Here is an 11,729-nt window from a genome sequence, read left to right on the forward strand (position 1 = left end):
CAATGCGAAGGACGTAGCGCTCCGCGCATAGGTTTCCCGGTACAGGTTACTGTTGCAGCTTGCGACGTGGGGAGTGACGTCCCTAGACTTTCGTATATAAAATAACCAACCTAGCAACTGATTTCAATGATCTTGCAGCACCGCTATGGGTGGCGGTGGTCCGTCAAAATTACCATTACTCCCATTTGTACCATTACTCAAAATTGTCATTACGCTAAAGCAATAAAGCATCGCCTGCCCCCTCAGCACTTGGAGTGGTGGCTTTCAACAGCTTCGCCGGACATCCACTTTCGCAGGGCCGGGATGGCGAGTCAGTTTTTTTGACCCATCTGTCCTTCATTGCAGCCTTTGCCGCCTTCGTGTACAGGATTGGCCGAATGCGTCGAAGCCACTGCACAATTAACGGGAACTGTCTTCCGTGCCTGCAGGTACGAGTGACATTTCTGTATGCGATAGCCTAGTGCACAGAGCATGCGGCGAGAGAAGTCGAAATCACGGTTGTGTGTCCTGACGTAGTTTTGTCTTTCAACTTATGTGCGCAAGCGCGTATTCGCCTACACTCAGGGCGTTTTGCTGACGTACGTAACACCTGGTGCGTTTCGACAACTTCGGTGTTATATATCTACAGTAATGGAATTAGTGAATATCTTATCTACTGGCAAGCCTTTGTGCTGTTAAGATACCCATGAGCCTACAATGCATACGCAGTGATGAACAGAGGCATAAAACAATGGATGTCGCGGTAGCCAACGTTTCGGTAGGCGGCTTGTCTTCTTTACGTCACGCCCCCCCCCCCCCCCTCCCCTTGTACGATGACATTAAGTTGGTGCAGATGCATTCGCATTTGCTCGCGGGCTTCTTCTTAACACGCTTTTTGGTTATACACATTAGACTCCTGTTAATACGAACTCGAGGGCGCCGTAATAATGTGTTCGTATTAATAAATGTTCCGTCTTCAACCTCATAACTCAATATCCGCCATTCCAGGCGCGCCCACGTATCCACAACACGATATAATAAATGAAACGGGAGTCTACTGTAGTTACTGAGATTCGCGCAGATTAGCCGTACGGAACCAGTGTGCAAAAACCCTCGCAGTTGCTTTTTTTTCTTCTTCTGTTACCAGGGGCATGGGGCTAAGTGCTTATACGCAAGAAACAAGGCGATACTCGAGACATGGTATATGAAACTGCCTTTTGATCCTTGAAAATGTCTTTCTACGGTGTAGAAGGACCTTTGTTAGATTCGTATGGTACAGAGTGTTATACACTCTCACTTAGTCGGAGACGACGGCGAAGTGTTTCTATCAAAGAACGCTTGTACCTTTGTCTCGCTTTGTTTCTTTCTAAACTCTGAAAGCTGCCGCTCCCGTGTTGCGGCAACGGATGAAGGAGCCCTCGAAGACCTTCCTGGAGCCAAGCCATCACGTGGAGTCGCATCCAGGAAACGTGGAAATGCGTCAAGTGACACGGACAGCGCAGCAACCGAGTTGTACTCGGACAGCGTCAACTAGTCGGACGACGATTTCACGCTTGTCATGATGCCGAACCACAAAAAGAAGACTTCTACGGAGGTCATCGTCGCCAAGTGTTTCCACCGTGAAGACAACACCACAGCGCTGGCCGTACACTATGCTCTTCATGCCTGTGGACCCAGTGTCAAATCTGCGACTCCTGAACAGGCAAGTCCTTTCTGCGTTTCTAGAGGGACTCGCGCCAAACGAGATAAAGGACGTGAGAATAAACGCACGGAAGAATGTCCTTGCAGTAGATGTTCTACATCGTATAGTGCACTGCAAAGCTTGCGGCACGTAACGGAGATCGACAAAGTGCAAGTGCGATCCATGACACCTACTGGCTGCAATGGCACTGTCGGCGTCATTTATGAAGACGATATTTCTATACCGACCGACGGCTTACCGATATTAATAAAGCCAACTACAGAAGTCACTCTTATCACGCACATCACAAGACTTGGCAACACCCGTTGCCTGAAGCTGTGGTTTGATGGAGACAGCCTTCCCTCACATGTCAAAGTTGGCCACGTCCGCCATCCAGTCCGCCCATACGTACCGAAGCCCCCACAATGCTACAAATGCTGCAAGATGGGACACGTAAAAGGTGTCTGTAGGAATAACCTCGTGTACCCACGGTGCGCCGAATCTCATTCAGCATATGCCGGCCGCGCAACTGTGTTAAAGTGCCCCAACTGCCATGGTACTCATGAGGCCTCATCCAATAATTGCCCGCGGGTGAAGAAAGAGCGAGCAGTACTCAAACGTATGGTACGGGACCATTCAACACACAGAGAGGCTGCCGCTACTCTCAGGTGACGACGACATCGGCACCGAAGAGCATCACGAAGAGTTACACCAACTGAAAGATATACACCATCTTCCGGCAAATCGACTACCGTATCAACGCCGACTACCACAAAGACAGACACTGCGAAAACGAAGAATGGGGCAACACTCTCACCTCCTGAAGAGTGGCCTACACTTCCACAAGCACAACCTGCCTCGGAGTCACATCGAATTGCGCTGCCCTCAATGACCTCACGAACAGCGGATGGGACGACGACTGAGGATCGCCAAGTCATAGTGATGCTGAAGTCACTTATGGACGCCATGCGCGTCCTACTGAGCAGCATGGAAACCCCGTCGGCACAGAGCGCACTGCAGGTGCTGCCCACCTTGAGTCCGGTGCTTGCGGCTCTAGGGTAAAACCACGGCCCGAGAGATGCTGTCGTTTCAAGAGGAGGTCAAGAATGCATCTGTCCTTCAGTGGAGCGCCAGGGGGCTTAAGTCACGCATGTTCAACTTTAGACAGTTTGTCTTTACACACCAGTTTCCCATTATCGTGATTTGCGAGCCCAACCTGTCAGCTCCCATCAGACTGTCCGGGCATGAGTGCTTTATGTCCTTTACCCACGGAGAGTGCAGCAAGGTTGTTGTGTTTATACGCCGTGACTTGACTTATGTACATCACCCAGTGCCTCCTGACGAAGCAAATCAATACGTTTGCTTAACAGGGAAGAAGAAAAAAGCTCACGTTCGCAATTCTTGGAGCCTATTTATCTCCAACAAGCCGTCTAGATTGTGAGCCCTTACGGGGAATTTTGACATCGACTCCACAGCCGTGGGTGCTCACTGGTGACTTTAACGCCCACCATTGCCTATGGGGAAGCTCCAAAGTGAACTCTGGAGGCAGAACGTTGGTGTCCTTTGCCTATGAACTCGGATTTTTCCTGTCAAATGATGGAAGCCCTACTTATCTGCGTGGATCAGCGTATAGTAGCTGCTTGGACCTTACCTTCGTTTCACGTTCGCTTTCGAGAAGAGTGCACTGGTTTTCGGATTTAGAAACGCGTGGTAGCGACCCCATCCCAACCTATTTGAAGATCGAAGGTTTGACTAGCTCCAAGTCCTCCAGAACCGTCCAGTGCACCGATTGGCCTAAATACAAAATAATAATGGAAGACTGTTGTCGTGACGGCACCTCCTATAACCTACAGGGCGCGATAAAGGATGCCATACAAACAACCACGCATTTGCTTTCGAAGAGTTCTTCCCGAACCGATTTCGATATCGAACTAGCGAAATTTCGAGCAATTCGCCGTCGTGCGGAGCGAAGATATAGACGCAGGAAGTCCAATTGTGATTTGAGATTGGCTAGACGAACGCAAAAGAAAATACAGCGTCAAATGAACAAGCTGGCTTCGCGACAATGGGTATCCTTTTGCGAGTCCCTGGGTCCGCGAAAACCTATGTCGCCTATATGGAGGACTGTTCGTGGCCTTCGCACAACCTTTGGTGAGCGCCACCCGTTTAAATCTCTGGCAATCCATCTACAATGTAGAGATATTGACGTCGCTGAATCTATCTGCAGAAAGATTGCTGGCGAAGCAAATTGCGATGGAACTGGTACGGGAACGCTCGACCACCCACTGTTCTCACGCGATCCCCGCATGGAATGCCCTTTTTCCATGGAAGAACTAGAAGCTACGCTGGTTTTGTGCAGGCGTTCTTCAGCGCCAGTACCTGACGGCATTACATACCGTGCCCTGTGTAACCTAGGAGACCAAGCTCCGAAGGCACTCATGCTCCTGTACAACGACTCGTGGCAGACGAGTACGGTTCCGCAAGAATGGAAGTCAACTCGCCTCATTCCAGTTCTCAAAGCTGACAAGTCGCCTTTGGACATTTCCTCATACCGTCCGATCGCACTTGCCAGCTGTGTCGGAAAAACAATGTAGAGAATGATTTTAACACGTCTGGAATGGTACTTAGAGTACTATGAAATCTACCCACATGCGATGGCCGGATTCAGACGTGGCCGTTCGTCAACAGACAACGTTGTTGACTTGATAACATTTGTGCAACACCAAAAGGCCTGTAAGCGACTATTTGCTGCTCTGTTTCTAGACGTTAAAGGGCTTATGATAATGTCACCCGTGAATCCATCCTTAGCACTTTAGAAACCGTCGGACTTGGTGGTAAGATATATATGTGGATGTGCAGCTACTTACAGAGGAGACCATTCTACGTGTACACAGAAAATGGCCCGACATCTGAGCATTACGGTAGCCGAGGAGGCCCTCAAGGCGGAGTGCTTAGCCCGACTCTTTTCAATCTCACCCTCTACGAATTAGTTGACAACCTGCCAAGCACCGTACGACTTTCCATCTATGCGGACGACATCTGCATTTGGGCATCAGGTGTGACACGACTTCAGCTTCGCGCTCGGCTTCAGAAAGCAGCCACAATGACATCTTGCTGCCTTCGTGAACAAGGACTTGAAATTTCGTGCGGAAAGTGCGCAATGGTGGCATTCACGAGGAAGCCAATGTCAGGTTACGGCGTATCTATTAACGGACAACTTATACCATACAGCAGAAGTCACAGGTTCTTGGGAGTCGTAATTGACAGAGACCTGTCTTGGACTCCGCACGTCAATTACGTGAAAAAGCGGCTGACTGCTAAATGTCACCTGTTCAGGTTCCTTGCAGGAAAAAGTTGGGGAGTATCTATACACGCTATGTTACAGCTGTACATGGCGTTGTTCGTTGGATTCCTGCAATACAGCCTGCCTGCAATATCCAACACCTGCAAAACTATCCTGCGAACAATTCAGAGTATTGAAGCCCAAGCCATTAGGATATGTCTTGGCTTACCACGCAGTACATCAACAGCTGAAACCATTGCCCTTGCGCAGGATTACCCAATCACGACGTACATTACCGTTGAGACAATGCGTATGCATCTCAGGCATCATGCTCGGACCCCTTCCAACCACTTGGCGAGCCTCACTGCTGCAAGGCCCTGCTCGACATTTAGCGGTATTGTCAGTGCACATCGTGCGCCGTTTACTTCAGGGTACGCATCTGCGGCCAAGCCAGCGTTTCCTCCGTGGTGTTTGAGCCGTCCACAAGTACATATAGTGATTCCAGGACTACAGAAGAAGACAGATATACCGGCCCCTGCTCTAAAACAGCTGAGCTTACTTCTGCATGAAAAGTACAGCAACCACGTGCACATATATAGCGATGGATCGACTACGTCGTGCAGTTCTGGTGGTGCCGTGGTTATACCAACGCGAGGAATGACACTGCGGTTCAAGACATCGCATATCACGACCTCAACGGCGGCAGAACTAACGGCCCTGTGTCGAGCACTGGAATTCATTGATTCTGAAAGACCTAGAAAATGGGTTGTGTTCTGTTATTCAAAACCGGCATTACAGTGCACGCAGTCAGTTCTCCGACACGGATGTCATGACCAATTGACATACGAAGTCGTGAAACTTTACCATGATGTCCAACAAAAAGGTCACGAGGCCGTGTTTCAATGGGTACCTGGCCACTGTGGAAACAGTGGCAATGATTCCGCCGATAACGCTGCTCGCACAGCACATCAAGAAGAGCACAGCGTTCCAATTCCGCTTTCGAGGATTGACGCTGCAAGGCAGCTTCGACACCTGGCACGCATTCTCACAGTGACCGAGTGGAACTCGCCAAACTTACGACTTACACGACTGCATCGACTAAACCCCTCCCTGCAACTCCGACATCCGCTCGCGGACTTCCTCGACGTGAAGCTGCGCTTCTCTGTCGCCTTTGGTTAGGAGTTGCCTTCACAAAGGCATACTCTACATTAATTGGAGTGACTCACAGTGCAGCATGCGAGGTCTGTGGCACCGAAGAAAACGTCGACCACCTGCTGTGCCACTGTCCAAGATATGCCCCAGAGAGGCAAGAACTTGCCAAAGCTTTCCAAAAACTGGACCATCGGGCGCCTTCTGTGCAGGTGCTGCTGGAACACCACCCCCATCGCCCGTCGGCCCACAAAGCTGTGAAGGCGCTTTTGTGCTTCTTAAGGACGACGGGTTTGTGCGACCATCTGTGACTATTAATGCAATTTCTTTAAGACCACATGCGTCAGCGAACTCACCGCAATTTCCTTCATTCCTTCCCTCCTCTCTCTCCCTGTGATCTTTGTTTTCCCCTTTCCCATTCCCCCGGTGTAGGGTAGCCAACCGGACGTTATTCTTGTTAACCTCCCTGCCTTCTACTTTTCTCTTTCCTTGCAGCTTGCTCACTTAGGCCATTCGGTATTTGTTGCTTACGGGCACCGTGTAAATCAGCGTGCAGTCACGAAAGCTTACATTTCACCTATAGCTTAACAGCTTGCTCAAAAATTCTTCAGTGCTCTCATTATAAAAACAAATCGGCAGTGGCTTAGCTCGGCTATGCCAGGATATACGTACCGAAAGCTAAGGCATAGCATGGTTAGCCTTGGTTAATCTTGATTGCAAGTGCACGTTAGTCTGGTTGTCTATGTTGTGGCGTTATTTAGCCTGTCGCTCGGCGCGCTGTTCATCTGTTTCCTGGGCGATTCGTTTCCTCGTTCTGATGTCGATTCCAGGTCTCCTCCTGTTTATCAGAATTGTCGCCGTCCATACTGCCGCCTCAACTGTGGTTACGCTGCACGCGAGCTCTCCTTTTCAATCCTCCGACATGTTATCAGGCATGCGACGCAACTGGCGAAGCGAGCGGAGGCGAGCGCAACGACGAGTAACGCGGTGTGACGTCATACCAAACGGTGGCGGTGGAGGAGGAGGAAAACTTTATTTGCTCTAATTGCTTAGAAATTAGCGGTGGCAGATGTGGTCGGCCGTCGTCACGGTCTTCTTCCCCATCTGCGCAGGCTCGAAGCCCCTATTCCAGGGCACCACTGAGGGTGGCTACTCGGTGAGCGTGCCTTTTACTAGTCCATGCGGCCATAGAGTTTCTCACTATAACACGCAGAGGGAAATCTGGCGCCACCGTCTATGGGAGTTTCTTAGGGGACGCCATGCCGTCATGGTAATGATGGTATATGTGCCTGCAAGGCTTGTGTTGACTGGTGTTGTAAGAGGCTTCGTCTAAAACGTGGATATGGCTACACAAATCACGCTTTCTTAAAGTAAAATGTTCATAATATGTTTCCATTCACGCAAACTGCATCTTTACTCATCTGCAATGCATGGCGAAGGGAAGAAAAGCAAGAACAGACAACAAACTGTTTCAAAGTGAGCGAGAACGTTTCATATAATTGTACATGCAATAGCAAGTACTTATAGTTAAACAAGCATGCTTTTGTGTAATAACACAGCTAAAACAGCTTTTTACGTGCAGTTTTAGTAGAATATGAATCATTGTGATGGACGGAACGATGCTTGCCTGGCTCTCCGAGAACGATGCCAATCCGAAGTCACAATATACCAGCATTCCCATGCATACCACAGCGCAGCAGCGCCAGATTTCCCTCTAGGTAATGTGGTGAGAAACTCTATGGCCGCTGCTCTGCGCAGCGGCGGAACACCTGTGGCTCGGTGCTACTAGTGGCGCATGCGCAGTAGAGACTAGGCGCGCGTTGTGACATCATGTACCTCCTCGGAGCACTGCCATGGCGAAATCGCAAGTTCGCGGCCAGTAATGCTTTCGCTTTAAAATGCACCAAACAATTCAAGGCAATTCCAACTTCGTGCTGTGTGAATTTGGTTCTTGTGGCTACTGGGCAATGTTCGCACCACGATTATTGGTAAGCCTGCTAAGGCACCTCGAGGACCTCAGTTATTGTTTCGGTGGTGACAACTATGCAAGGTTCCACGACATCGCCGACGTTGGCGTAGGTTTTCATGACGTTTGTGCCCTGGGATTTGCCTGAAGGGAGGCCAATGCTACGGTGTGTCGACCGTGGAGGCAGCATTCATCCCCGCATGGTGCCCGCTTCGGGCACACGACGACTACGTGCACGGCTCGGGTTTCCTCGTGGCTGCATGGCGTCTACGACGGAAGCGGCCGCCGGCTCACGGACTGCTATTCGGTCCCTCCCCGTGGCGGTAGCAATGCAGCCCCCCCCCCCCCTCCTTTGTCCGGCGGCGCCCGGGGCACCACTTTGACCGACCACCAAAGGAGGGCTATGTTTCGACCCCGTGCCTTGCAGCTGGTTCCCTTTGTCCTATGCCGGGTCATAAAACTTGCCCGGCGCACCATTCAGACCGATCACCAGATCGGCCTGGCTCGGGATACCTGCCCGGACCTAACATTTGCTAAAAACATAAGATACGCAGACTGGCACAATACCGAGGAAACCCTCGGTAGCGACCACTGCATTCTCACGACCACAATCCGCAGTTCACCCCTCACTCGTCCTCACCACAAGGCAACCCTTCCAGAGTGGATAAAATTTCGTTCCAACTACAACAACCCACAACCTATAGTTGAACAGGGGTACACCACCTGGTCCCAACAGCTAATCTCGCAACTCACAGACACTGAACAGACGATTCAGCTCTCTCAGTTGAATCCGGCGGTGGACAACCACCTCCACCTCTGGGAGGCCCGGCACAGCCTTGTCCGCCGATAGCGCCGGCAAGAACACAACCGTAAACTCAAAATTTGCATCGCCGAACTCACCAAGCAGGCGGCAGAGTACGCGGTCCAGGTCGCCGACTCCAACTGGGTAGACCGATGCAATACAACCGCTCGACAAATGTCGAACCGGAGTACATGGCGTCTTTTCAGCGCCCTAATTGATCCTACGCAAAACCCGGACAGAAACACAAAAACACCTCCAGTGAGCGATCCACAACTTTAACGGAGACACAGCCGCACTGGCTATCTCCCTCAGAGACAAATATCTCTCCACACACCAGGATGCCCGAGGTCACGCGTACTCATATGCAGCCTCTGAGAACGCTGAGCTGGATCGACCGTTCCAGCTTCATGACCTCAAAGCGGCACTTGCCAAAACGAAACGAGGAACAGCTCCGGGCAGGTATCATCATCATCATCATCAGCCTGGTTACACCCACTGCAGGGCAAAGGCCTCTCCCATACTTCTCCAACAACCCCGGTCATGTACTAATTGTGGCCATGTCGTCCCTGCAAACTTCTTAATCTCATCCGCCCACCTAACTTTCTGCCGCCCCCTGCTACGCTTCCCTTCCCTTGGAATACAGTCCGTAACCCTTAATGACCATCGGTTAACCCACACGGAACCCAGAGACTCCCTGCCAGACGCTTGGCGTGTCACCTTACAGGTAAACCCTCTTCCTAATAACGTGACACGAGATACTCACGGGGGCCGCCGCCAAGCGCGCGCTACAAGGATCACCAGAACATATGGAGGTCGCCCAGGAGTATTCTACACGGACTCTGCCGGCCCTCACCACGGGGTTTGGTTTACGGCGGCCGTCGTCCATCAAAACACACCCGTTAATGGCCTCACCTTCCGGGCCCCCAATATTACTCACGCGGAGGAGGTGGCTATCGCGCTTGCTGCCGTAGATCCAGCGTCTCGAGTCACTACTGATTCGAGGGATGCTTGCCACAATATAAAGCAAGGCCAAATTCCATATCGTGCCTTTCAAATCCTTAAGAAATGTGAGAACTAGGGATTCCGACCCCGGCGCTCCATCATTTGGGCCCCAGCTCATCAGAGAATAGAGGCGAACGAAGTAGCCGACGCTACAGCCCGCGCGCTTTATTTCCGGGCGTCGCCTCTATCACCCGTCGACTAGGTCCCTGAATTCAAACCGGCAATCACCTTTAAAGAAATCACGCAGCTGTATCAGCTTAATCACGGCCGATACTTCCCCCCTTGCAAAGGCCTGAAAAAGACGGAGGAGCGTTTCTCCGTCTCTACACGAAAACAGTACTGCGCCCGGCGGTGCTGAAAAACTTCAACCCGGCATTTTCGGGCGATTGCCCGCACAGTGGAGAGTTGTTTGCGGACACATACCACATGTTGTGCGCATGCCCCTCCAAACCTACGTTCCCCGCAAACCCCCACCCTATCCGAGAGGACTGGGAGGCTGCCCTGCTCGGCTTCTCAACCCTCCAGGACCAACGTGTCCTGGTGGCCCGAGCCAAAGCCGCTGCGGAATCCATGGGGGTACCGAACTAGGGACCTCGCCCCCTAGACTTTGTAAGGGCTGGGCCCTTAGGGCTCAGCTCACACCTCTCCTGTAAATAGCAGAAATAAAGTTCATCACCACCACCACCACCAACGTTACTAGACTAGCTTCAGTTGTAAAACTCCCCGCCCGCGCGCTTACAGCCGCTGTCGCCACTTCTGTGACAGCCGCCAGGTGGCAACGCTGTTCCATCGGGCTCCACTGCAGACGCCTCGGCACAGCCATGAGCTCGTGCGGATAGGCAGTTTGCGCGTGTTTCACGCTCGCTGGCGTTCTCCCTTGTCCAAATTAGTGATACCACGAGAAAGCGGTATTCACCTACAGCAAGAAGATTTATCGCGACAGTTCGTTAATACTGAAAGAAGGGCAAACTGTACGAAAGGAAGAAACGCATGCAGCGAAGCGCAGAAGCTGCGTTTCTAAATGTCGTGTGTTTCTTCCTGTCGTCTTAACATTTCGCGCAGTTTAGGCTAACGAGCCTGAATATCTGGCCAAAGTGCGTGATTGTAGGATGATCTTCATCCCCACCGAAGCTTCTCACCACGCCAAAGAAGCGCTGCAAAAAGAAAGATGAGGTCGGTCTTGGTGCACACAAGCCACAAATAAATAAATAAATAAATAAATAAATAAATAAATAAATAAATAAATAAATAAATAAATAAATAAATAAATAAATAAATAAATAAATAAATAAATAAATAAAGAAGTTGGATTTTTCATTCCGGGAAGATGCTTAATCAGCGGAGCTGAAGCGTGCGGCCCCTGTGTTTATCACTAGGTTAATCCCGAGGGTTCATTGAAGTATTTCTCAGTCATGAGGTTACACACACAATCGGCTGCGACGGAGAGAACGACGTCACTGACGGTATGCCCGCAGTCCGCAGTTGTCGCTTGCGTTCGATGTCTCGAGTTTGCTCGGCGGCGTGGTTAGCAGCCTTCGCCTGCGATTTGGCGCTTGCGATTCTTCGAAATTATTTCTTCAAAATTAAATCGTTCTGTTACGTAAGACCATGAGTGGCTCATACTTCCTTAAGCAATGGCTCTTACCCCCGTAAACGCGGCCTCCCCATTACGACGACAGAAGTGAAGTGAAATTCTACGGTGGAAAGAATGAACGGCCACGCAGCCAGCTGTGGAAGATGACGACGAACGCGGGAGCAGTGGCACGTGCCGTGGATTTCGCAGAAAGTTCGCGGTCGGCACGAGGAATCGCTCTGTTCCACGCCGAGCGAAGCGTCGCATTGCTGAGAGCACAGAAAAAGTGGTGCG

This window comes from Dermacentor albipictus, chromosome 1 (assembly GCF_038994185.2).
Source record: "Dermacentor albipictus isolate Rhodes 1998 colony chromosome 1, USDA_Dalb.pri_finalv2, whole genome shotgun sequence".
In the NCBI taxonomy this organism is placed as follows: Eukaryota; Metazoa; Arthropoda; class Arachnida; order Ixodida; family Ixodidae; genus Dermacentor; species Dermacentor albipictus.